A 25,268-nucleotide genomic window follows, 5' to 3' on the forward strand; every position below is an offset into this window, starting at 1 on the left:
TGGAAGTATGCGTCTTCGTCCCACTACACAATGTGGATCCCCCTGTGTGACGTCTGTTATATATAATGTGCTGCTATCTTCTAATGTATATTGTGTAGCAGAGTGTGGTTCCAGTATTCGTCTTCAGGGTCCACTGATTGTCAGGTGTGTAATACACTGAATTGGAGACATTCTTTTGGGGTCTAAGAGAATGGTTCCCAGGCGAGTGTCCAGCTTCAGCCCGTCCCCCATTGTACAGTCCTCAGAGCCTCTTAAATCTCTTACACCATGCATAACCCCCACATCTCTGTTACACACTACACTACATTGGTATTTCTCCCCTGTGGTTTACACCATCCAGTACAGGGAAAAGCCCCCCCCCCGAGCACACATTATCCCCCTGGGCAGCCATTTCACTGAACACAAACTTATTGAACTCCTACAGCCAGTTGCAGATTAACCATCCTTTTTTTTTTTTTTTGTTCTTGTTTTACATAAAATGATAGTACATACAGACAACATTAATGCTAATGCTTTTTCTTAGTCCTCCAGTTAGGGGACACTGGGGAAACGCAGTTTAGTGGGGGCAGGAGCATCTCCCCTACATACTACATGCCTGCCAGGAGTACTCAGTTTGGTGTAAGTGCCCGGCAATGCGGGGGCATTGCATTAGTGCTGATTTTGACAGCTGTGTGAGGGATCAGAGCAGGGAAGGGATGGAGCCCCTGGGGTGCATGGTCACTCTGGGCATAGGAAAATAGCAAGTGGATTTTCTCAGTCTGTCAGGATCCTTATCCAGGGGAATGGTCCCTTCACCCAAAGACTTTCCTCAGCTGGTGGACAGATGCGGTCTTGGTTGAACACAATATGCAGAAAGTCTCCAGGATCAGGAATCCAAAGGGGTTTCATTGCCATGGGACTTTCAACTCCTATAATTGTTCCCTCCAGTGGCAAGGGAGCATGGCACACAGGCATCTAAACATAGAAAAGGGGCTGCGGCTGAGCAGCAGAGTAGGGACCCCACCAGGTCGTATGTTCACACATACAGTTACCATATCTTATACTGTAGGTGTCGTGCTTGCTCCAGGGGTGACCGTTTGGAACGACAGTGCTTTGTACTGCTTCTATTTATCATGCCCTCCCTTATAGGCAATTTTGGGCTGTCCCCAACATGTTCCCAGGATCCAACTTAGAAAATAGGAATTTTGTACTTTGTCCGCCTGCTCTTTACGCTCTTGTTATCTGTTACTCTTTCTTGTTTGCTCTACTTTATCTCCTGTGTTGCTAGGTTCAAAAAACTGGATGCTGTCCGCAAGCATGGGGGGAGGAGGGCATTGGCGAGTGCTTACAGTGACTGTGCCCTGCCCTCCTCCTGCACCCACTGAACACTGACGTTTTACCAGAAGTGCAAAAATACTCTATTTTGTGTGTTGGATTTTACAAGTCATTTCTGTTCTTCTTCCATGTTGGCTGATTTTTTTTTATTTTTGTAATATACAAGCAGAAATACATTATAAGAGGTCGAACATATTTAATGTCAGAAAATGCTTCATTTTAATCTACGTTTATTGATTTATCCTAACATCAAGAGCATGTCACAGCACAGAGTGAATCAGCATTAGCTTCCCCTCTTTGTTGTAGTGCTATCTGTTAGTTGTATACTGTATTGTACTGTCTACTGTATTATACAGTGTTGCCATGTACTGTCTTGTCGTTCCCCTCTATACGGCGCTTCAGACCATATGTGGCGCCCTATAAATAAAGTTTAATAATAATAATAGAAGTGTATCAACAAAAATAGTGATGTGAGCGCTGTGCTGAATGTCTGAGAGACCCTGGACACATTATTTTAGCATTATTGGTTCTCTAGTAGAGGTTAGGATTGATTATTAAGCTGCTGTAAACAGCTCATATACTGTACTGTATGCTTTGTTCTATAGCAATTATTAACTCTGCCCAGTTCCGTTTCTCTCATGATAAATTATTTCTTAGAAGTGCCCCTCCACCATTCCCACCCCCGTCTTAGTGTTCTGAGTTTTATTATCATAGTGTTGTACAGTACAAAGCAATTAAATTGTATTTTATTGTTTATTTTTGACACACCTGTACTATGTAAGGTAGGTTACCGTAATGGGTGCACAGATTCTGATTCAGCATCGCTGTTGGCCCTCTCTGAGAAGCATTTGATGTTAGAATCATTGGCCATATTTAACAGTCCTTGATTAGATGTTTGGAGGGAGCTGGACTCTAAATGCAGTAGATCTGACATCACCCTTTCCTTAAATTACTGATGACACACACAGCTTCTGTACAAGTTCATGCTATTTAGTTCCCATATCTTTCTCTATGTCTGTATTTCCCCATACATTCCTTCTGCCGCATCCATTCCTGCAGTGGGGAATTTCACACACATTGTTAAGGCCCGTACACACTGGACGATTTTTATGAATGATAACGATATTGTTGAACTATATATTGTTCAGTGTGTTTGAGCCTTTAGGTAGACCAAATTATGGACTTTGCAGGGTAAGGTATGATTGTCTGTTATTGTATGTTTGCACAGGACGTCTACATCCGGGTTGTAGGGAAACATTATGGAAATGAGGATTTCTTCCCAAACTTGCTTTGCGATGATCTGTGGTCATATTCTGGACGCATTCACAAAAATGTCTGATAATGGTCCCACTGTAACTGAGTCAATTGCTTGATGATGATTGCAAAAATCCTATTATGTGTTTTGGCCAGCAAAGCATTTTGTATTCAGCAACCCATAAGCTTACAAAGGATTTACAGAGGAGAAAGATTACCTGTAGTCACAGCCATGTTTCAATCACCATATAAAAAAGTGATCCTGGTGTCTACCATAATAGTAATAATAATGATTATTGTTAAAACATTTGTTTCTTCTTCAGGGTCCATAGGGCTCCACAGGGAGACAATGGGGTGTAGGTGGTACTTGGAGGACCGGACACCAACAGCAAAGCTTTTTCGTATCCCAGGATGCTCTGGTCCTTCCCCCTGAAGGCAAATCAGTTTTGTTGGTGTCCGGCAGGAGCTGGATCACCATTAGACAGTGGGGCTGCTATTAAACAGCCCAAGATTTATTTTAATTTTTTTTTACTGCAAGAGCAGCAGCACTAGACAGTCCTCTGGACGTCTGCACTGCTGCTCCATCACCCCTCCGTGGCGCTGCGACACCAGCCCTTGTTTAGGTACTCTCGGCGGGGCTCCGGGACCTAGCTAGCAGAGCTTCTCGTAACCCCATACTGCAACCGGAATTCAAGGGGACAGGTACAGTGCATCCAGAAAGTATTCACAGCGCTTCACTTTTTCCACATTTTGTTATATTACAGCCTTATTTACAAAATGGAATAAATAAATTTTTGTCCTCAAAATTCTACACACAATACCCCATAATGACAACGTGTAAAAAGTTTTTTTTTTTTTGCGATTTTTGCAAATTTAATAAAAAAAAAACAACTAAGAAATCACATATACATAAGTAATCACAACCTTTGCTCAATACTTTGTTGATGCACCTTTGGCAGCAATTACAGCCTCAATTCTTTTTGAATATGATGCCACAAGCTTGGCACACCTATCTTTGGGCAGTTTTGCCCATTCCTCTTTGCAGCACCTCTCAAGCTCCATGAGGTTGGATGGGACGTGTCGGTGCACAGCCATTTTCAGATCTCTCCAGAGATGTTCAATTGGATTCAAGTCTGGCCTCTGGCTGGGCCACTCAAGGACATTCACAGAGTTGTCCTGAAGCCACTCCTCTGATTTCTTGGCTGTGTGCTTAGGGTCGTTGTCCTGCTGAAAAATGAACAGTCACCCCAGTCTGAGGTGAAGAGCGCTCTGGAGCAGGTTTTCATCCTGAATGTCTCTGTACAATGCTGCATTCATTTTTCCCTCTATCCTGACTAGTTTCCCAGTTCCTGCCACTGAAAAACATCCCCACAGCATGATGCTGCCACCACCATACTTCACTGTAGGGATGGCATTGGCCTGGTGATGAGCGGTGCCTGGTTTCCTCCAAACATAACGCCTGGCAATCACGCCAAAGAGTTCAATCTTTGTCTCATCAGACCAGAGAATTTTGTTTCTCATTGTCTGAGAGTCCTTCATGTGCATTTTGGCAAACTCCAGGCGAGGTGCCATGTACTTTTTACTAAGGAGTGGTTTCCGTCTGGCCACTCTACCATACAGGCCTGATTGGTGGATTGCTGCAGAGATGGTTGTCCTTCTGGAAGGTTCTCCTCTCTCCACAGGGGAATGACCATCGGGTGACCATCGGGTTCTTGGTCACCTCCCTAACTAGGGCCCTTCTCCCCCGATTGCTCAGTTTAGAAGGCCGGCCAACTCTAGGAAGAGTCCTGGTGTTTCCGAACTTCTTCCATTTATGGATGATGGAGGCCACTGTGCTCATTGGGACCTTCAAAGCAGCAGATATTTTTCTGTACCCTTCCCCAGATTTGTGCCTCGAGACAATCCTTCCTTGGAGGTCTACAGACAATTCCTTGGACTTCATGCTTGGTTTGTGCTCTGACATGCACTGTCAAGTGTGGGATCTATAGGTGTATGCCTATAGACCGGTGTATTCCTATCAAAATCATGTCCAATCAACTGAATTTACCACAGGTGGACTCCAATTAAGCAGTAGGAACATCTCAAGGATGATCAGTGGAAACAGGATTTTGAGCTTCATGGCAAAGGCTGTGAATACTTATGTACATGTGATACATAAATTTAAAAAAAATTTTTTTACACGTTGTCATTATGGGGTATTGTGTGTAGGATTGTGAGGACAAAAATGAATTGATTCCATTTTGGAATAAGGCTGTAACATAACAAAATGTGGAAAAAGTGACGCACTGAATACTTTCCGCATGCACTGTAAGGCGGATCCCTGCTTGCGGGGACTCGCGTCTATGCGCAGTCTTGCCTCTGGTGACGGGAGACAGACCGGAGGCGCTGATGTAGATGCTGGTTTGTCCGGGACTCCACTAGATCACCAGGGCATTACAAGCACTGGCGTAGGGCACAGATTAAGGCCAGGGACCTGGTGGTTGATGTCAGCATAGGGGAGATGGCCCTCTCCCTGCAGCCCCTCTCCCTGCAGCCCCTCCCCCGGCTCAGGGCGCCATTCCACTGCAGTCTTGCCACCCTTGAGCTGCTCCTCCCTCACCCTTCGTCCCCTCTGAGACTCATGGCAGCCATATTCTGCATTCAGGTCTCCGAGAACGCTGGGTCCGTTCTCCCTGTATACCTCTCCCAAGGGCCAGGTTATATAGCGCTATTCCTACTGGTCTGTGTTGTTGAAGTAGTGCGCACTGCAGTTATATGGTATGCTCTGCATTGTATGTGACTTGTGCTAGCGCTGCTGTTTATTTTTTCACAACTGTCAGCTTATACCTTTCCTTTTATTCTAAACCCTGGAATACTGAGGTATAGGGGGTTTATTGTACCTCACATCTCCCTATATTTGGGAGAGCTATCACATACTGTACATCGGTGTTGCACACTACACTGTGCCATATTGCACATATATCTGGGTTGCTCACTGCAGATCGTGTGCTACATTATCTTGCAGCTATGTCTGGCAAAGGCAAGAATAACAAGCAGCCTGCTGCTCCCACTCTGGTGTCTTGTAAGTACTGCGTCCTCTCCTCAGGACCCCCACTGGGCTTCTTTTTCACAGGTATTGGAAAAAACTGCGGTCCCTGTGGTAGCTCCCCCCTATTGGATGGCCACAGCAGGCACGCCCTGCAAATCCTTTGCCTCCCCTATGGGTAGACGTACTTTCTACCTCAGTGCAAAGTCTGGCGGATACCTCTACAGCCTTTCAACAAATGCTGCAAAAAGAGAGACCCTTACCTAGTAAACCTACTATGCGTGCTGTGTTAACTCAGAATCTGATAGCTGGGTGGACTGGGAAGATATCATCTGGGAAGGCAGAAGGCGCAGACCTCTCTCACTCTGATTCCCCTTCGGGAGACGAGAACCCCCCCCCCTCTAAATTGAATATACCTGCACTAGTGAGAGCTGTAAAATCTATTCTTCAAATAGAAGAGGCAGAAACCACTCCAAAGGCATAAGAGCCACTATTTAAGTGACAAAAGGTAGTTTTGCCAGAGTTTCCTCACTCTGATCATATGAGTGAGGCATGGAATATGCCAAGTAAAAAGTTTTAGCTGCCTAAATGCTTAATTTCCATTTACCACTTTCCAGCTACTGATTGCACTAAATGGGAAGTTCCCCCTGCAGTTTATAGACAGTGGACAGTGTATAGACAGTCTGCAATGCAGACCTTGGGATCCATGGTGTCCACCTTCAATATTGTGGATTCGCTCAGTTTCACTCCAGGCCCTAACAACACCTGATCCTATACAGGTGGAACGGGCTGCCCCATCTGATCAGATCCCAGACAATGGGTCTCTCTCTGAAGGTTAGCCTGTCCCTCTCCTGGTGGCTACAGACGTCCCACTTAAACAAGGGTCCGACAATGCCACGGCGGTGGACCACCTCAATCACCAAGTTGGTCAGCAATGGCAGAAGTGTCCCGCATTCTCACATTGGCAGAACGCCATCTCCCAGCCATCTCCACAGTGTTCATCCTGGGGATTCTCAATGGGGAAGCGGATTTCCACATCCAGAAGGCTTTTAGCTCCTGGTGGACAAATGGGGTCTACCAGACGTGGACCTCATGGCCTCACGACACAACCACAAGCTTCCAGTGTACAGGGCCAGGACGAGGGATGCAGCCTTCGTAGACACATTATCTGTGAGGTGTACCTTCCATTTGCCATACCTCTTTCCGCCAGTCTCCCGTCTGCCCCAGGTTCTTCGTCAGTCCAAGCAAGAGAGGGAGAACGGTCCTCTTGGTGCTCCGGCTTGGCCCAGACGCCATTGGTACTCCGACCTTCAAAGTCTCACCATAGACGTTACTTTCCAACTTCCTCTGCGACCAGACCTGTTCTCTCAGGATCCCTATCTACATCCGGACCTGGCCTGTCTGTCTTTAACGGCTTGGCTCTTGAGACATTCCTCCTAAGGTCTAAAGGGTTCTCTAACTCTGTGGTCCAGACCATGCTCAGCGCACGTAAACCGGCCTCTGTCAGGATTTATCACCTGCTGTGGCATACATATTTCCTGTGGTGTACTACTAGAAACTATGACCCTCAGGTTTTTAAGGTTTCTAGAGTCCTTGCCTTTCTTCAAGCTGGATTCCACCTAGCCTCTCTCAAAGTACATGTTTCTGCTCTATCCATCTGGTTCCAGCGCAGAATTGCTCCTCTCCTGGATGCTCACACCTTCCTGCAAGGTGTTCTAAGTATACAACCTCCCTTTGGCCCTCCTGTGGGATTTGTCAGTGGTTCTCCACCCATTTCAGGAATCTCCATTCGAACCCCTGGAGTCAGTAGATGTCAAATGACTCACTGTGAAGACTCTATTTCTTCTGGCTATAGAATCTGCCTGTAGGGTTTTCGGATTTAGGGGCGCTCTCTTGCGCTCCCCATTTCTAATCTTTCATCTGGACAGGGCAGTTCTCTGAACATGCCCTCTCTTCCTGCCAAAGGTGGTCTCCCATTTCCACCTTAATGAGGAAATTGTGGTTCCGGCCTTTGAATCGGCAGGTGAGGCCTCTTTGGTTGTGGTCCGTGCTCTGAAGATCAACGTGGACCATACTAGTTCCATCCGGAAATTGGACTCCCTCTTTGTACTACATGGATTCCACAAGAAGGGATGGCCAGCTAACAAACAGACTCTGGCCAGATGGCTTTGCATGGCTATCTCACAGGCTTGCATGCAGACTGTCCTTCCTGTGCTGGCTACAGTATCTGCTCAGAACCGCTGGTACCAGCCTGGTCTCCAGCCGCAGTTCCGCTGTTCCCAACACAGCGTCCAGAACCACCAGTACCAGCCCATTGTCCAGCCGCAGTACCACTGTTTTTAGCACAGTGTCCAGAACCACCGGTACCAGCCCATTGTCCAGCCTTAGTACCGCTGTTCTCAGCACAGTGTCCAGAACCACCGGTACCAGTCTGGCCTCCAGCCACAATACTGTGGGTTTTAGTCCAGCATCCAGCGCTTTCATTCTCAGCACAGTGTCCAGTCCTTAACTCTCCAGGGCTAAGCCCCACCTTAACTCTACACTTTCTCTTTAGTCTCACCGGCCTGAACTCCTAGTTCTCTTCGACTTAAGCTGGGTACACACTAGACGATCTGTGGGATCGGACAACATATCTGGTACATCGTCTAGTGCAGTGATTTTCAACCTTTTTCAACTCGTGGCACACCGAACAAGATTTGAAAAAAATTTTAAGGCACACCATTAGTCCCTAATGGGAAAACAATACACACTTTGGCACCCATGGGAAAAAACACTCACAAATTGGCCTCCCACAGGAAAAAGAACAGACATTGGCCCCCACAGAAAAACAATTACACACATTGCCCCCCACAGAAAAATATAAAACACAACAATGTCCCCACAGAACAAAAACAAACACATTGGGCCCCACAGAAAAAAAATAAAACACAACAATGTCCCCACAGAAAAAAATATAAAACAAAATAGTCCCCACAGAAAGAAAACAAATACACACATTGGCCCCCACAGAAAAAATAAAATAACCAGCTGAGAAGGCTCACTGATGTCCTTGTCCGGTCCCTCATTGGCTGGGGTTGCTCAGTCACACTCAGTGACTGAGCACACAGTGCAGAGCTGGGAGCAGGTTGCGGGCAGGCTATAGGTCATGGCAGGGCCGGATTAAAGGGGGGACGACAGGGGCGGTCATCCCTGGGCCCCCACACATGGAGGAGCCCCCACTAGCAGTGGTGCAGCCAGCCACAGTGGTCCGATGTCTGCACCCGCCGCTAGTGTCCCCGTCGCTAGTGTAGTCCGCAGTGAGCGTGGTCCACACTACACAGTGACAAACACACAGCCGCCGGCGGGAGCTGTGTGTTTGTTACAGCAGCCGATGAGTCAAACAGAATCTCATTGGCTGCTGCACAACGGAGGGAGCCGGCTGGAGCTCACTCATGAGCTCCGCCTTTCGCCTCCCCCTGCAGCAGGTGATGATGGGAGAGACATCATGACACTGATGTCTCTCCCATAGTGTAGGAGAAGAGCCGGGACTCGGAGCGGACAGCAGCGGTCGTGTCTGGAGCGAGGATTCAGGTAAGTTGTGATTTTTTTTGTGTGTGTGTGTAAGGGGCACTGCATAGGGGGGGGGGCCGCTACAGGGGTCACTGTATAGGGGGCCGCTTCATGGGGGTACTGTGGGGTGCTACTAGGGTCAGTGCATAGGGGGACAAATACTGGGGGCACTGTATAGGGGGGGGACTACTTCTGGGGGCAATGCATAGGGGGGGACTACTACTGGGGGCAATGCATAGGGTGGGACCACAACTGGGTCTGGGAGCACTACTGGAGGCACCGTATAGGTGGACCACTACTGGGGGCTTTTATATAAGGGGCACTGCATAGGGGGGACCACTACTGGGTCTGGGGCACTATATAAGGACCACTACTAGGGGCATTATATAAGGGGCATTACTACAGGGGCACTGCATATGGGGGACTACTACGGGGGGCACTGCATGGGGGGGACCATTACTGGGGGCACTGCATAAGGGACACTACTACAGTGAGCCTTGCAAGAGGGGCAAACCTACTGGGGACATAAAGGTGAATAAAAAGGAAAAAAAATGTTCCTAGGGTGACCAGAAACAGTGGTATATAGGGGCCCCCACAAGTTTGTTGCCCAGGGGCCCCTACAGACTTTAATCCGGCCCTGGGTCACAGCCCGGGCGCGCCTGAGCCTCCCTGAAGAGCCCAGCACTGCCCAGGCCAGCAGTACAAGTAAAGTCATCTCTGACTGCACTGACCTCGCGGCACACTTGACAACCGCTCCCGGCACACTAGTGTGCCACGGCACAGTGGTTGAAAAACGCTGGTCTAGTGTGTACCCATGATATGCTCACTCCCACGGGTCGTTAGCGACATCCCCCGTCGGGCCGATGGGAGACGTCGCTATTTATGCCATGCTGCAGAATGCCACAAGGCGCGTCCCTTCCCCCATCGGACCCGTGTAGTCTCTGCAGACTTTTTCTATGACACTGAAGGCACAATGTTTGCTCATTGGATTTAAAGCTTTAGATAAGGCTATATAGTATGGTTCTAAGTGCACAGCAAGCATTCCAAAACTGAGTAAAGGTCACTAATTGCTCAGATTTTCTTCCTCTGCTAAATGTGATATTTTAGACATCACTCTCCCCCCATGTAATGCCGATATATTTATAAATAGAATGCTGATGGCAGACATAATCCGAAACTCATCTTTTTGTAAAGTACAGTAGCACTGTTCTCTTCTGGTAACACAGTATGTAATTCAGTTGTTTAGCCATTGGTGCATCTACATACCTCCCAACTGTCCTGCATTCAGCGGGACAGTTCCGTTTTTCTGGGACTGTCCTGATGTCCCACCCGCAGGCCGCAGTGTCCTGTGGTGGGGGGGAAGTTGGGGGGATCACATAGCAGAGCAGCGGGTAAGCAGAAGGAGAACAGATGCCGTGTGCATGGCATATGCCCACCAGTGTACGGAGAGCCTGGGGGCTGACCAGCATGTCGGAGAGTGCTGGGCACGACCCCATAGTGATGTAAACAACCCCACCCCTTTTCTGTAAAGTCCCACCCCTTTCGTAGGCGCGCGAACTGTCCCTCTTCAGGGTGTCTAAAAGTTGGGAGGTATGCATCTATAAATGGTGCACCCTGCACCCAGAGCCTCGACTTCTCCAGTGACGCAGCACAAATCTCAGGGAAAATGGCATCTGCACCATTTTCCTTAAGATCTGCATATGCGCAGTAGAGAAATCATAGTGGTAATGGCACCATTTTCCCACATGTGCAGTAGACTTTGGCACAGAACCAGTCTGCATGCACTGGGGAGAGTGGGGGGGGACCTGCATGGGGACTGCGGGGTCTATTTACTAAGTTTTGAATGGAGATAAAGTGAACAGCAATAAAGTACCAACCAATCAGCTCCTCTCACTGTCATTTTTCAAACACAGGCTATAACATGGCACTTAGGAGCGGATTGGCTGGTACGTTTAGATGTGTTCACTGTATTTCCATCCAAGGCTTAGTAAATAGATTTGCATTTGTTAAATTGCAGGATAACTTGTGCATCTCTATTCACAATGGCCGACTTCTGGGTGATCACTTCATAAGCTCTTTCAGTGGCTTCACATTCTTTCTGGCGGTAGTCATCGGCCGACCGTATTCTCCATTTCTGTCTAATGAATAAGACACAGAGGCCCTGATTCAGAGTTTCTCTAAGGTCAGCAGCAGAGGCCGCCATATTGTGTGCTGGGAAATAAATACAAATCTCTTCACATCTATGCAGCCGCACTTCCCGCATCCATCTTGTAAAACTAGCGCGCACATTTGCGCCAGCCCTATACCTGGTACAAAGGATATGTCCGTAATCCGACAGATCTTTGTGTAAGCACAAATCTGAACAGCCCACAATACCGCCTATGTGCACGTGCCCAGTTGCTGTGCAATTACATCCATTCAACCCACAAGTTGAGATGCAACTGAAATGCGTTTGAATCGTAGTTGTGGAAAGTTGCGTGTGCGCAGCTCTGATGCATGCTGAGTGCAAAAAGGTCCAAGATCTATCTGCAAAAATGAACTTGCATGCTACTCCGACTCAGCCCAGGGGCATATTTACTGACTGAGATTGCATTCTCATGCGAGTTTTCCTGTTTCTCTGAGATTCACTGTACGAAGGCAAACCTGAGTGCAAAAACACGATTCCGCACGGAAATAGACTATCGAACCAACACGCGAGTATTGTCTAAAGATAGAATTACAACTCACAGATTTATTAAGAATCGTGTTTAAAAACACAATAGAACACTGAGCAGAATAGGAGAAATTAATAGTGGAGGGTGCAGGTGCCAGCGGCCTGCTGGCACTTGTGGTTCAACAAGAGCTTTCATTTACACATTACCCCTGCACCCACCACCATTTGTGCGGGGAAGACCCCTGGGCTTTCAGTCCAGGGCTGGTTGATCATCATTTTATTTAATGAGCCTTGTATACTGTGTGGTGGATCTGCCCACACAGGGTAGAAATAGGAAATGTCACCACACCTAGAGGCTGCCTTGTAGAAAGAGCTCAGGTGAGGGCTAACGAGGCAGACCAGTCAGGTTACTGAAGGAGACAGTTCAAGTGGGACTTTGGCAGCTACAGAGCCCAGTGTGCCAGGAGGCCAGTGGGGGCCAGACTTGGCCGGTGTCCAGACCTGCAGTCCGCAAATCTCTGGGACTGTTTGTGTGAGTTTGTGGAAGTTAGGCCAGGAGGCCAATGTCCAGACGTGCAAGACAGGCAGGGAGGGCTACAAGAGAGACTTTGTGTGAAGGCCAGGAGGCCGTGTTTATACCTGTAATAGACAGGACTGAGACTATGTAAATGAGCCCCAAAGCAGTTACTAAGTTCTATTTGATGATGAAAACACACTGATATTTTAAGGGTTTGCTCATATATTGTGTTTTACAAGGGGTTACATGTAAGTGGCCACAGCAAACCTTATGTGAAAATGCACATAGCCTAGCCATAGAGATCATTGGGGTAGATGTATTATAGCGGCACTTAACGAGAAAGCGTGTCTGCCCGTCTGTTTGTCCTTTTGCCCGGCCAGAGTTTTGGACCTAGCCCCACCAAATTTGGCATGGTGGTGTAGTTTGGCCAGGATTAGGTTTTTGCCTAGGTTTGAACCTGGGGCCTGATTCAGACCCTCTCGCAAGCGGGTCGATGCCTGGGCAGTGCACATGCGCGAGCCCCGTAGCGAGTGAATTTTCACTTGCTGCGGGACTCACTACAAGACTGGGCGGCTGTCAATTGTGATTGACAACTCGCCCCGTTTTGTAGGCTTGCATGGGGGGAGGCTGGACAAACGGAGGCGTTCCTGAAGGAACGCCTGCCGTTTGTGGGCGTCCCTACTGACATCACCAGTGATGTCAGTAGTGAACATCCTGCTCTATTAGAGCAGGAAGTTCCCCGGGGCTTTGCAGTGGACAAGACCCTACCACAAGGGTCTCGTCGCAAGCCCGATCGCGATCATAGCCAGTTCGCCCGCTAAAGCTGTGGGTGGTCACCGGTATGCCGGCATTCTGACAGGAGGTATCCCAACAGCCGGCATTTACATACCCATTCCGGCAAGGACAATGGAACAAATAAAGGCTGCAGGTATACTTCAGGGTCCAGTCTTCAATCCAGGCAATGCCGGGTATCCCAGCTACAGTAGTATAAAATAAGAAAATAAAGTATTCCTCTTTAAAGTTAGGCTTTATTTTTTTATATAGTGAAAACCTCATATGGGGCAAAACAAAAGAGGTCCTGAAGGGGTGGAGTAAATTTTATTTAAAAATTAGAAATCATATCAAAATATTCCAATTTGTGCACAAAATACCATCAAACATAATGGTTGGGCATATATCACCTTTTAAATAACCCTAAAACAAATTCCGTTAATAATTTACAACCTGTAAAGACATATATACATACATGCAGCTTTATGTGCACACATCACACTCTCCCTTTGTAGACAGCAAGGACATGCAGAGCGCTATGTGGAGGCTACATTGTCTGGTGGTGCAGAGCCCACCCTGCAGGCACAGCTCTATTAATGGAATAATAAATGAGCAGAGTAAAAAAAAATGCATGGATGTAATTAACAGAACAAATTGCATGCCATACAGAACACGTTCAGCATCACCACAACAAGGGACATTATTGGTAGATGGTTAGAGGACCCGACATGTGAGATCTAGAGCACAGGTTCTCAAACTCGGTCCTCTGGACCCCAAACAGTGCATGTTTTCCTCTCAGAATCACAAGTGAGATAATTATCTCCACCAGTGGATCTTTTAAAATGTGTCAGTGAGTAATGAATACACCTGTGCTCCTGCTTGGTGACCTGGAAAACGTGAACTGTGTGGGGTCCTAAGAACCGAGTTTGAGAACCACTGTTCTAGAGGGAAGGTGGAGAGAAGAGGGGTTTAGGTTAGTTTGGGGAGTATGGAAGGGGATATGGACCAGGTGTTGGGGGCAGTGTGGGGAAACATGGAAAGCAATCATCGAGGTAGACATACATAGAAGTTCAGCACTAAGGTACTAAGCCAGACAGTGGCGGAACTAGAGAGTGGTGGGCCCAGGTGCAAGAATATGCTTTGGGCCCCCCCATCCCACCCATTCCTGGCACCCCAACATTTTTCACCACCCCTCACCCCTCCCCAGTAATTAAATACAGTGTCTGTCCTACTGCCCAGCCTTGTTTTCTCACCACCCCTCACTGCCCCCCCAGTCAGTAAATTCAGTCTGTCCAGCCCGAGTGTGTCAGCCTCGTTCTCCCCCCAAGCCCCAGCGTGTCAGCCTCATTCTCCCTCCATCCCCAGCATGTCTCTGCCTCGTTCTTCCCGCCAGCGTGTGTTCCTTCCAACCCCAGCGTGTCAGCCTCTTTCCCCCCCAGCCCCAGTGTGTGTCAGCCCCTTTCCCCCCCAGCCCCAGCATGTGTCAGCCTCTTTCCCGCCCAGCCCCAGCGTGTCAGCCTCTTTCCCCCCCAGCCCCAGCATGTCAGCCTCTTTCCCCCCCAGCATGTCAGCCTCTTTCCCCCCCCAGCATGTCAGCCTCTCCCCCCCCCTCCAGCCCCAGCATGTGTCAGCCTCTTTCCCCCCCAGCCCCAGCATGTCAGCCTCTTTCCCCCCAGCATGTGTCAGCCTCTTTCCCCCCCAGCCCCAGCATGTGTCAGCCTCTTTCCCCCCCAGTCCCAGCATATGTCAGCCTCTTCCCCCCCCCAGCATATGTCAGCCTCTTCCCCCCAGCATGTCAGCCTCCCCCCCCAGCCCCAGCGTATGTCAGCCTTCCCCCCCAGCCCCAGTGTGTGTCAGCCTCTTTCCCCCCCAGCCCCGGTGTGTGTTAGCCTCTTTCCCCCTCAGCCCCAGCGTGTCAGCCTCTTTCCCCTCCAGCCCCAGCGTGTGTCAGCCTCTTTCACCCCCAGCGTGCGTCAGCCTCTTTCCCCCCCAGCCCCAGCATGTCAGCCTCCCCCCCAGCCCCAGTGTGTGTCAGCCTTTTAACCCCCCAGCCCCAGTGTGTGTGTCAGCCTGTTCCCCCCCCCCCCAGCGTGTGTCAGCCTCTTCATCCCCCCCCAGTGCCAGCGTGTGTCAGCCTCTTCATCCCCCACCCAGCGCCAGCGTGTGTGTCAGCCTGCCCCCCCCCAGCGGCAGCCTCTTTCACCCTCCCCCCCCTCCATAGCACCGCCACTTACCTTATTTCTTCATCTTCTGCTCCTCTCGATCCACGGCTCCTCTCGATCTTCTTACTCCAGCAGCCCGGCCCCTTATTATGACACGGCGCACGTGACGTCACGCGCGCCGTGTCATAACAAGGGGCCGGGCTGCTGGATCAAGGGGCGGGGCCGCGGTGGGTATCTCTCATGTTGGAGCAGGAGCGGCCGAAGCGGGCCCGCTCCAGCTCCAAACATTTAGGTAATGGGGACCAGGTCGGCGGGCAGCGGCGCTGTCGGATGCAGGCGGCCATGGGCCCCTGCACCACAGCGGGCCCCAGTGCAAGGCACCGGCTGCACCACCGCTAGTTCCGCCCCATAAGCCAGAGGTTCCCAAACTCGGTCCTCAAGGCACCCTAATGGCCCAGAATTTAAGGATATCCATGGTTGAGCACAGATGGTTAAATCAGAAGACTGAGGTACTAATTAAGTCACCTATGCCCAAGCATATGGTGCCTTGAGGACCGAGTTTGGGAACCTCTGTATTAAGCAATGGACATCTGTCCTCAGGACCTCAAACACTTCATGTTTTCCAGGTCTCCTCACAGAGGGGCCTATTCATCAAATGATAAATGGCCCAGTAACCATGCGGATATTTAAGTTACCTGGCCATTCATCATGAGGGGTCCGATAAGACCCCTTTGGTATTCCGCAAACTCTGAAAACTGAACGTTTTCGGAGTTTGCTGCCTGAGAACAAGCGCCATCTTCAGACGGCGCTTGTTCTTGGATCCTATTTGAAGGAGTTTCGGGGATGCGAAGAGGGATCCGAGCGGTTCCCTCCACCACCTCCTCACCAGCTCCCCGGCAGCTTTGCTCATGCGTGACCAGAGGTCACGCATGCGTAGCCGGGACGACGGGCAGCAGGTAAGTAACGCAGCTACTTCTGTAGCTGCGATACTAACCATGGGGACAATTACTTTTTGGAGCAGTTGTCCCCTCACCGGAGCAATGATGAATTGCTCCGGTGTCAGGCTACCCTCGCTGCGAGTTGGATACTTAAGTATCCCTTGCAGCGAGTGCAATCCTTCATCATCGGAGGCCATACGGCCTCGATGATGAATAGGTCCCAGATTCACAAGTGAAATAATTACTCCACATGTGGATCTTTTAAAATGTGTCAGTCAGTAATGAATACACTTGTGCACCTGCTGAGTGACCTGTAAAACGTGACCTGTTTGGGGCCCTGAGGACTGAGTTAGATAATCACTGCTCTAGATTTTCTGTTAGAGAAGTTTGGGTGAATACAATGCTCACTGCAATCTGATTAAACCAGAGGTTTCCAAACTCGGTCCTCAAGGCACACCAACGGTCCAGAATTTAAGGATATCCATGATTGAGCACAGATGGGCAAATCAAAAGACTTCGGTACTAAGTGAGTCACATGTGCCCAACCATGATTATCCTTAAAACCTGTACCGTTAGGGTGCCTCAAGAACCAAGTATGGGAACCTGTGGATTAAACAGAGGCAGAGTTGCACGTAAGTCCGTTTTGCGGACGTCTTGCGGGTTTTTAGCACTGCGCTTGCTCCATAGCCAATCATACGCATCTACGGGCGATTCCAAATTGTACACATCTCCATTACATCTCCTCTTGCAACTGCAGGTGGGTAAATGCTTGGTAACAAGGACTTTGCACATAGGCTAAGTTTAGTGAAGACGTGTAGACAGATTTAGGATTATGCAGATGATAGGGCTGGTGAAAATGTGCACTTTTAATTACAGCTGGAAAACCAATGGTTTATATAGGGTTAGTGCAGTGGCTTAGATGTGTGCAAATGCATATTTAGTACTATGCTGCAATGTCAGCGTAATTCCGGCTAAATTGTATGCAGCTGAATTTGCCCGTGGTGTCTTGTCTAATTAGCTTTAGCTACACATTGTAATAAGTGGTGTATTTGTCAAACTTTTATATCTAGGCTTACCATGCTATCCCTTTAAACCGGGACACTCACGAGTTATACAGGTTCTGTGGCTGGCTTACTTCAGACCTACATTTCACCTGTATTAATCAGCCACAGAACCTGTGTAATTCATAAGTGCCCTGGTTTAAAGGGATGATACAGTGCATCCGGAAAGGATTCACAGTGCTTCACTTTTTCCACATTTTGTTATGTTAGTCTTATTCCAAAATGGAATAAATTAATTTTTGTCACAATGCCCCATAATGACAATGTGTAAAAAGTTTGAGATTTTTGCTAATTTAATAAAAAAAAAAGAAAAACAAAAACTAAGAAATCATGTACATGTACATAAGTATTCACAGCCTTTGCTCAATACTTTGTTGATGCACCTTTGGCAGCAATTACAGCCTCAAGTCTTTTTGAATATGATGCCACAAGCTTGGCACACCTATCTTTGGGCTGTTTCACCCATTCCTCTTTACAGCACCTCTCAAGCTCCATCAGGTTGGATGGGAAGCGTCGGTGCACAGCCATTTTCAGATCTCTCCCGAGATGTTCAATTGGATTCAAGTCTGGACTCTGGCTAGGCCACTCAAGGACATTCGTAGAGTTGTCCTGAAGCCACTCCTTTGATATCTTGGCTGTGTGCTTAGGGTTGTTGTCCTGCTGAAAGATATACCGTCGCTCCAGTCTGAGGTCAAGAGCGCTCTGGAGCAGGTTTTCATCCAGGATGTCTCTGTACATTGCTGCATTCATCTTTCCCTCTATCCTGACTAGTCTCCCAGTTCCTGCCACTGAAAAACATCCCCACAGCATGATGCTGCCACCACCATGCTTCACTGTAGGGATGGTATTGGCCCGGTGATGAGAGGTGCCTGGTTTCCTCCAAACATAATGCCTGGCATTCACGCCAAAGAGTAAAACCGTTGTCTCATCAGACCAGAGAATTTTGTTTCTCATGGTCTGAGAGTCCTTCAGGTGCATTTTGGCAAACTCCAGGCAGGCTGCCATGTGCTTTTTTACTAAGGAGTGGCTTCTGTCTGGCCACTGTACCATACAGGCCTGATTGGTGGATTGCTGCAGAGATGGTTGTCCTTCTGGAAGGTTCTCCTCTCTCCACAGAGGAATACTGTAGCTCTGACAGAGTGACCATCGGGTTCCTGGTCACCTCTTCTTCCCCGATCGCTTAGTTTAGATGGCCGGCCAACTCTAGGTAGAATCCTGGTGGTTCCGAACTTCTTCCATTTATGGATGATGGAGGCCACTGTGCTCATTGGGACCTTCAAAGCAGCAAATATTTTTCTGTACCCTTCCCCAGATTTGTGCCTCAAGACAATCCTGTCTCGGAGGTCTACAGACAATTCCTTGGACTTCATGCTTGGTTTGTGCTCTGACATGCACTGTCAAGTGTGGCACCTTATATAGACAGGTGTATGCCTTTCAAAATCATGGCCAATCAACTGAATTTACCACAGGTGGACTCCATTTAATCTGTAGGAACATCTCAAGGATGATCAGTGGAAACAAGCTCAATTTTGAGCTTCATGGCAAAGGCTGTGAACACTTATGTACATGTGATTTCTTAGGTTTTTTTTTTTAACTCAATTTGCAAAAAGCTCAAAAAAACTTTACACATTGTCATTATGGGGTATTGTGTGTAGGATTGTGAGGACAAAAATGAATTTATTCCATTTTGGAATAAGGCTGTAACATAACAAAATGTGGAAAAAGTGAATCGTTGTGAATACTTACCACTGTATGTTAAGTTTATTTATATGTGATTTTCCTTGGAACTGTAAAGGTTTGAGATACAGGAACTGCTTTATAGATAAGGATGCACTTCTCCTTTAAGCATTTCTGCACCAGTCACTTTTCAATGGCTTTACCTTAGTTCTACTATGAATCAAAACACATCTAAACATGTCCACTATCTTTCCCTGCCCAATGTTACACACATTTATGTCCATTCCTGTGTATCTAAATGTAAATAAATGACAACTGAAAGAGGACAATGTGATAGGAATAACTAATCCAACAGGTTATCAGCTGTATATGTTTTCCCTACCCATATAATGCCCATCGCAGATGTATGGGGGCCTTTACTTGTCACGTTCTGGCCTTGAGACTCAGGGGTTTTATTTTTATTTCCACTAGTTAAACCTAAATGTAGTACTAAAATGTACTTTCAACATTGTACCTGTTGACATAACATACATGTCGACATTGTGACTTGATACGTCTCGGGATATATCAGGACAGAAATTTCCCCCCACTTCTCTGCACAGTGGCGTAACTACTGCCCCCGCAGCCCCCGCGGTGGCTTGGAGGCGCTGGGTAGCTTGGGGGCGACGGGGGCAGTAGTTACGCCACTCAGAACCCCTGCACCCTCCATCTGCCGGGCATCCGCTGAGTGTTTTACCAGCGGGCGCCCGGCTCCTATTCAAACCCCCAGTGGCAGCCGGAGGACGGAGCTCCCTCCGTCTTCCGGGTCCCGCAGGGCACTATGGGAGTGACGTAATTACGTCACTCCCATAATGCCGGGGACGGAGCTCAGGAGTGAGCTCCGACTTCCGGGTCCCGCAGGGCACTATGGGAGTGACGTCATTACGTCACTCCCATAATGCCGGGGACGGAGCTCAGGAGTGAGCTCCGTCTTCCGGGTCCCGCAGAGCACTATGGGAGTGACGTAATGACGTCACTCCCATAGTGCGGAGGAGTGGACGCCGGGGTATGGACGGCAGCAGCACTGGAGTGGGGATAAAGGTAAGTGTTTGTGTTTTTTTTCTTTTGTGAGTGTGTGTTTGTTTGTGTGCGCGCGGAGGGGGGGGAGCAACTACAGGGGGCTACCTATTAGAAGGGGCACTACAGGGGGCTACCTATTAGAAGGGGCACTACAGGGGGCTAACTACTAGAAGGGGCACTACAGGGGGCCCTGCATAATTTGCACTACTACAGGGGGCCCTGCATAAGGGGCACTACTACAGGGGGCATTGCATAAGGGGCACTACTACAGGGGACATTGCATGATGGGCACTACTACAGGGGACATTGCATAAGGGGGCACTACTACAGGGGGCATTGCATAAGGGGCACTAGTATAGGGGGCATTGCAGTTTGGGGCACTGTATAAGGGGCACTAATTTGATACACAGTTTACAGGTTATAAACTATGTTCCCAATAATCTGGTTCTACACGGACATAAAAACTGTGCAACCTGTCTTGAGCTGAGGTGACGGACTGGCAGGAGCAGAAAGGAGGGTTGGTGAAGTAGATCTGTCAGGGTGGGATGTAATGGGCATTACTGTTTGGCATAATGTGTATTTGGCATTACTGTGTGCACAATGTGCTATTAGGGGCATTACTGTGTGGCATAATGTGTAAGGGGCATTACTGTGTGGCATAATGTCTTGTATGTGGCATTACAGTGTGGCATAAAGTGAAATAGGGGCATTACAGCATGGCATAAATTTGTTATAAGCGCTTTACTGTATGTCATATGTGGCATTATTGTGTGGCATGTGTAAGGGGCATTGCTGTGTGGCATAATGTGTTGTAAGGGGCATTCCGGTGTGGCACACTGTGTTTATAAGTGGCATTACTTAGTGTGTCCTAATGTGTAAGGCACGTTGCTGTATCATGTAACCACACACCTTAAACGTAGTCTTTGGGTGTGTTTGATCTTTGGGTGGGGGGGGCACATGGGGGAGCAAAATTTATAGTTACGCCACTGTCTCTGCAGTACACAGTTTGTCTCTCTCTGCCAGCTTAGTGCTGCCGCAAGAGATTTCTGAGGACTGCACATTCTCACTACTACGCTGAGTGCCACCGATGCACTTGTTTGGAAGGACTGGTCTAAGGGCCTGATTCAGAGCCGGATGCTCTGGCAGAGCGCTCGCTCTGAATCAGGACTGGCCCACTGGTTTTTCAGAACGGCCTCCTGGCCGCTCGCATAGCTGTGGGTGACCACCCACAGCCATAGCGAGCGGCCATGATGATGGTTGCGATGGTCTAGACCATCGGGGTTGCGACGAGACCCTTGTGGTATGGTCTCGTCACAGCAAGCCCAAGAGTGCTTTAGGCTCTAATAGAGCCGAAAGCACTCCCACCGACATCACTTGTGCTGTCAGTGGAGCCGGCCCCAGACGGTAGGTGTTCCCATGGGAACGCCTCCGTCTGGGCAGCCACGCCCACCAAATGGGGCGTGCTGTCACTCAACAACGACAGCACGCCCCCTTTGGTATGAGACCCGGAGCGACGGTTTGCCCGTTGCTATCCGGGTCTTGCGCATGCGCACGACGGAGCCGGCTCTGTTGTGCGCATGCGCACTGGGCCACCATCGACCCACTTACGAGCGGGTCTGAATCGGGCCCTAAAACCATGGTACAAAATGTAAGCTGATGATTATAATGACAACAGCCACCACAGGCTGCATTTCATTAGTTGAATGTATTAAGAAGACACACCCATTCATGCAAATTAAGTTCAATTGCTGCAACTGTGTTTTAGCGTATTCCCTGCTGAAGGTTCTTGCAACCCTGTGCTGAGACCATTTTTTGATGTTGGCGCTCTTTACATTCCATCATTAATATCACTGATTTAATTTTATGCTGTATCCGCACAAATTATAGCTTTTTCTTTAGAATACATTGAATGCGCGTAAAATAGCATTAGTCCTTTTTTGTACATTCACGACAAATAAAATGTATCCAAAATAGCAAAAAAAAAGTTTTGTTTTTTGTTTTTTTAATGAAATTTCTATTGAAATCTCAAGAAAATGAACAAAAAAACATGATTTTCTTTTTGTTTTCTAAACACCACAAAGAAATTCATTGCGGTTCTTTTTTCGGCAGTAATCTACCTTTCCAAAATAGCAAAAAGCAGGGTTCAATGTGTAGGTTTCCCATCCCCCTATACAATTTGTAAAATTATTACTTTTTGTGTGGTTTTTTTTTTTCAGTCCTGTCTGGTGATCACCAGACAATAACTACTAAAGGGAACATTGTTTGAAAGGGGTGACTCCTCTCTTTCAAACAATTGTACCCCCATGTGTGTGCGGGCTAGTATGGGGGAGATAGGGCACAATGCGCTCCCTCCATCAATGGAAAACTATATTTTCCGTAGAGCTAGGTCATGTCGTGTAGTGTAGTGTCGTGTCGTGGCGTCACAAGTTAAAGGGGCAGGGGTCGGCACAGGGCGCACTGCCTTCCTGTTATGGCGCTGTACTTAGGTTGGTGACATTTCAAGTCTGCTACCAACTCAGAAGAATAGGTATCAAAATGCAACTTGTTACTGGTCCTGTGTTTTCGAAAACGTTAATGTCCAACTCTGATATGGCCTTTTATGTGTATATTTAAACTAGCAGTCACTGCAGAGGGGAGAGAGTGAGCTCTTGAACCTGCTATAATCCCCCAGTATCATCTTAGACAGGAGGGTATATAACCTTATAGCGCTAATGACACACACACCAGCTATATACAGTATCTCTGGTTAATAGATTACCCAATGTAAGCACTATGGGCAGAGTAGGGATTACAGGGGAGATGCAATCTCCAGAACCATCTCTCATCGGTCTCACATAGTGTAAAGCGGCTGTAATTATTGGTGCACCTTATCTGACACAATGGGATGTAACTTGAGGTGGGAAGTATTTGTTCCTGACCGGCATTTGTTACTCATTATTAAAGGGACTCCAACTGATTCTGATACATTTATGGACGTTGTTCAGTGGCAGAGATCAGGTGGGTCATTAGACTCTGACCCTGCAGGCTCATCGGCACTGATCCTCTCTTATAAGGACAAAGGGGGGGTAGTGAGCAATCACAAGTACTCAGGACACTTGGAGTAGAGAAGTTCAGTAAAATAAAAGGGTAAATGGAGAGCCAATCACTGGCAGACTTCTACGTCTCTGAGGAATATGGATTCATACTCCAGGACCCTCTGGTGAGATTATCACTTGTAGTTCTTCATCTGTTGCACGGAATTGTATTTTCCTAATATGACAATGTACTATAAGTTTTGGTGCCTGCTAATGACTGAGGACCCAGTGTCTGTGGGTATTTCAGATGCCACCTGTCTGATTTATCCAATCTTCATCTTCTGGTTTAGAGACAGACATGATTCCAAAGTTACCAGCAATCATGGGGGTAACTACCATAGGTGCAAGGGGTGCAGCTGCTATGGGGCCCAGAGATGAGAGATGGGGGGGGGTGTTCCCTCTGGCTGCTCCAGTGTTCAAAAACATACTGGTAGGTTGCTTTGCTTCTGGTAAAATGATCCCTAGGGGTAAATTTACTATGGGTCGATATATTATTCGATTTTAATAGATTCAAATTCAATTAAATCGATCAACATCGATGTCTTTCAGGAGATAAATCACACATTTACTAATAGACTTTATTTCTTAATACTGATTTTTAAGTGTTGGCAAATGCATTATTTAGCCCCTGAAAGAAAACATCGGTATGGATCGGCTTTAATCGATTAAAATCGACCTTTAGTAAATTTACCCTCTAGTGTTTGTATGTTTGTGTGGTTGGTTAGGCGGACCTACTGAGTGATTAAGTATTCTTTGTAGAGTGATGTGTAATTTGTAGGCGGACCCCACTGACATAATATTTGTTAAATCAACTGTGTTCAGTGGCAAACGTAGGATTTCTAGAGGGGGGTTTCCAAATGCGTGATTTTAGAGCGAGTGTGGACAGTCCATGAAGAGGGCAGAATTAGTACTTATCCAGCTTTAATATGTGTCATATAAAGTGTATTGTGTGTCATATTTCCAGCATATAGAGGACCAGCGATCACAGTAAGCCATTAAATGCGGCAGTAGGGCCATCCTGCCTGAGCTGAATGTTTTTATGGCAGATGTGGGCACCATTCCAGAGCATGGGAGCAAGTTCAGGAGTCTGGGGGAGCAGCAGAAGAACCTAACACTGCCCTGGATATATATGTAAATATTGGGCTCTATAGCAGTGCTTCCCTAACAGTGCATGTTTTCCAGATCCCCTAGTTGGTGCACAGGTTATTTATTACTGGCTGATACATGTTAAAAGACCCATAGGTGGTACAATTTATTTAATTTATGATACTGAGAAGAACATGCAGCACTAGTAACAATCTATTATAGTACTATTTTTATTGTGGTCATGGTGTGGGCTGGGGAGGGGGGTTTCCAGGCAGACTGAACCTCCCCTGCGTTTGCCTATGGTGTTACTTACCCAAAGCCCTGTGGCAGTGAGCGCTATACCCTGCATCACCACTAGGCACTGGGCAGGAGTGTGAGTTGGAGTTGCTCATACACAAATAGTTTTCATTCCAGAAATAAATAGGAGGAGAGTCATTATACATGTTATATGTAATACTTATAGCTTCTGCTTCATGTTATTGTATGCAATTTATTTGTATCATGGCCCCTCAATGAATAGTGCTGCGTAATATGTTGGTGCTTTGTAAATAAATGATAGTAATAAGCAGCATTTCCGTTTTCTGCCACTCCATTATGCTAGTTTCTTCACCTTCTGAACAGAAAAAAATACAGTAACTAGTAATATGTTTCCTAATAAAAAGTTTGAATACACAGACCTAAGCTACACTATATGGGGGTGTGGTCATGGCACACTGTGAGCCTGTCAATCCTCCGGGCTTTAACGTTTAGGTATATGTACTGTGGTGAGAAGAGGGATTGTCTCTCGCCTGAATTACCCACATTCTGGTGGAATCAGCTCCCTCCAAGGAAGGCTGGAGTGAAACCTGTGCGTTCTGCAGTAGCAGTGGAGGTGTGGAACTCCAGAGTCTCACACTTACACAGACCCAGCTGAAATAATCACTGGAGCACAGGACGGGTTTATAACTCTCACACACCTGATGCTCGTTGTCCTGATGCTGAGCTGTAGCCAGGAACTAGGGACACAGGGCCTGATTCAGAGCTGGACGCTCTGACCAGAGCGCTTGCTCTGAATCAGGGCCCTCCTACATGAAAATGGAGCGGCCTTATGGAAGCTCGCATAGCTGTGGGTTACCACCCACAGCTTAT

The sequence above is a fragment of the Taudactylus pleione genome, unplaced genomic scaffold (genome assembly GCF_031769625.1).
Source record: "Taudactylus pleione unplaced genomic scaffold, aTauple2 ptg000329l, whole genome shotgun sequence".
NCBI classification, from domain to species: domain Eukaryota; kingdom Metazoa; phylum Chordata; class Amphibia; order Anura; family Myobatrachidae; genus Taudactylus; species Taudactylus pleione.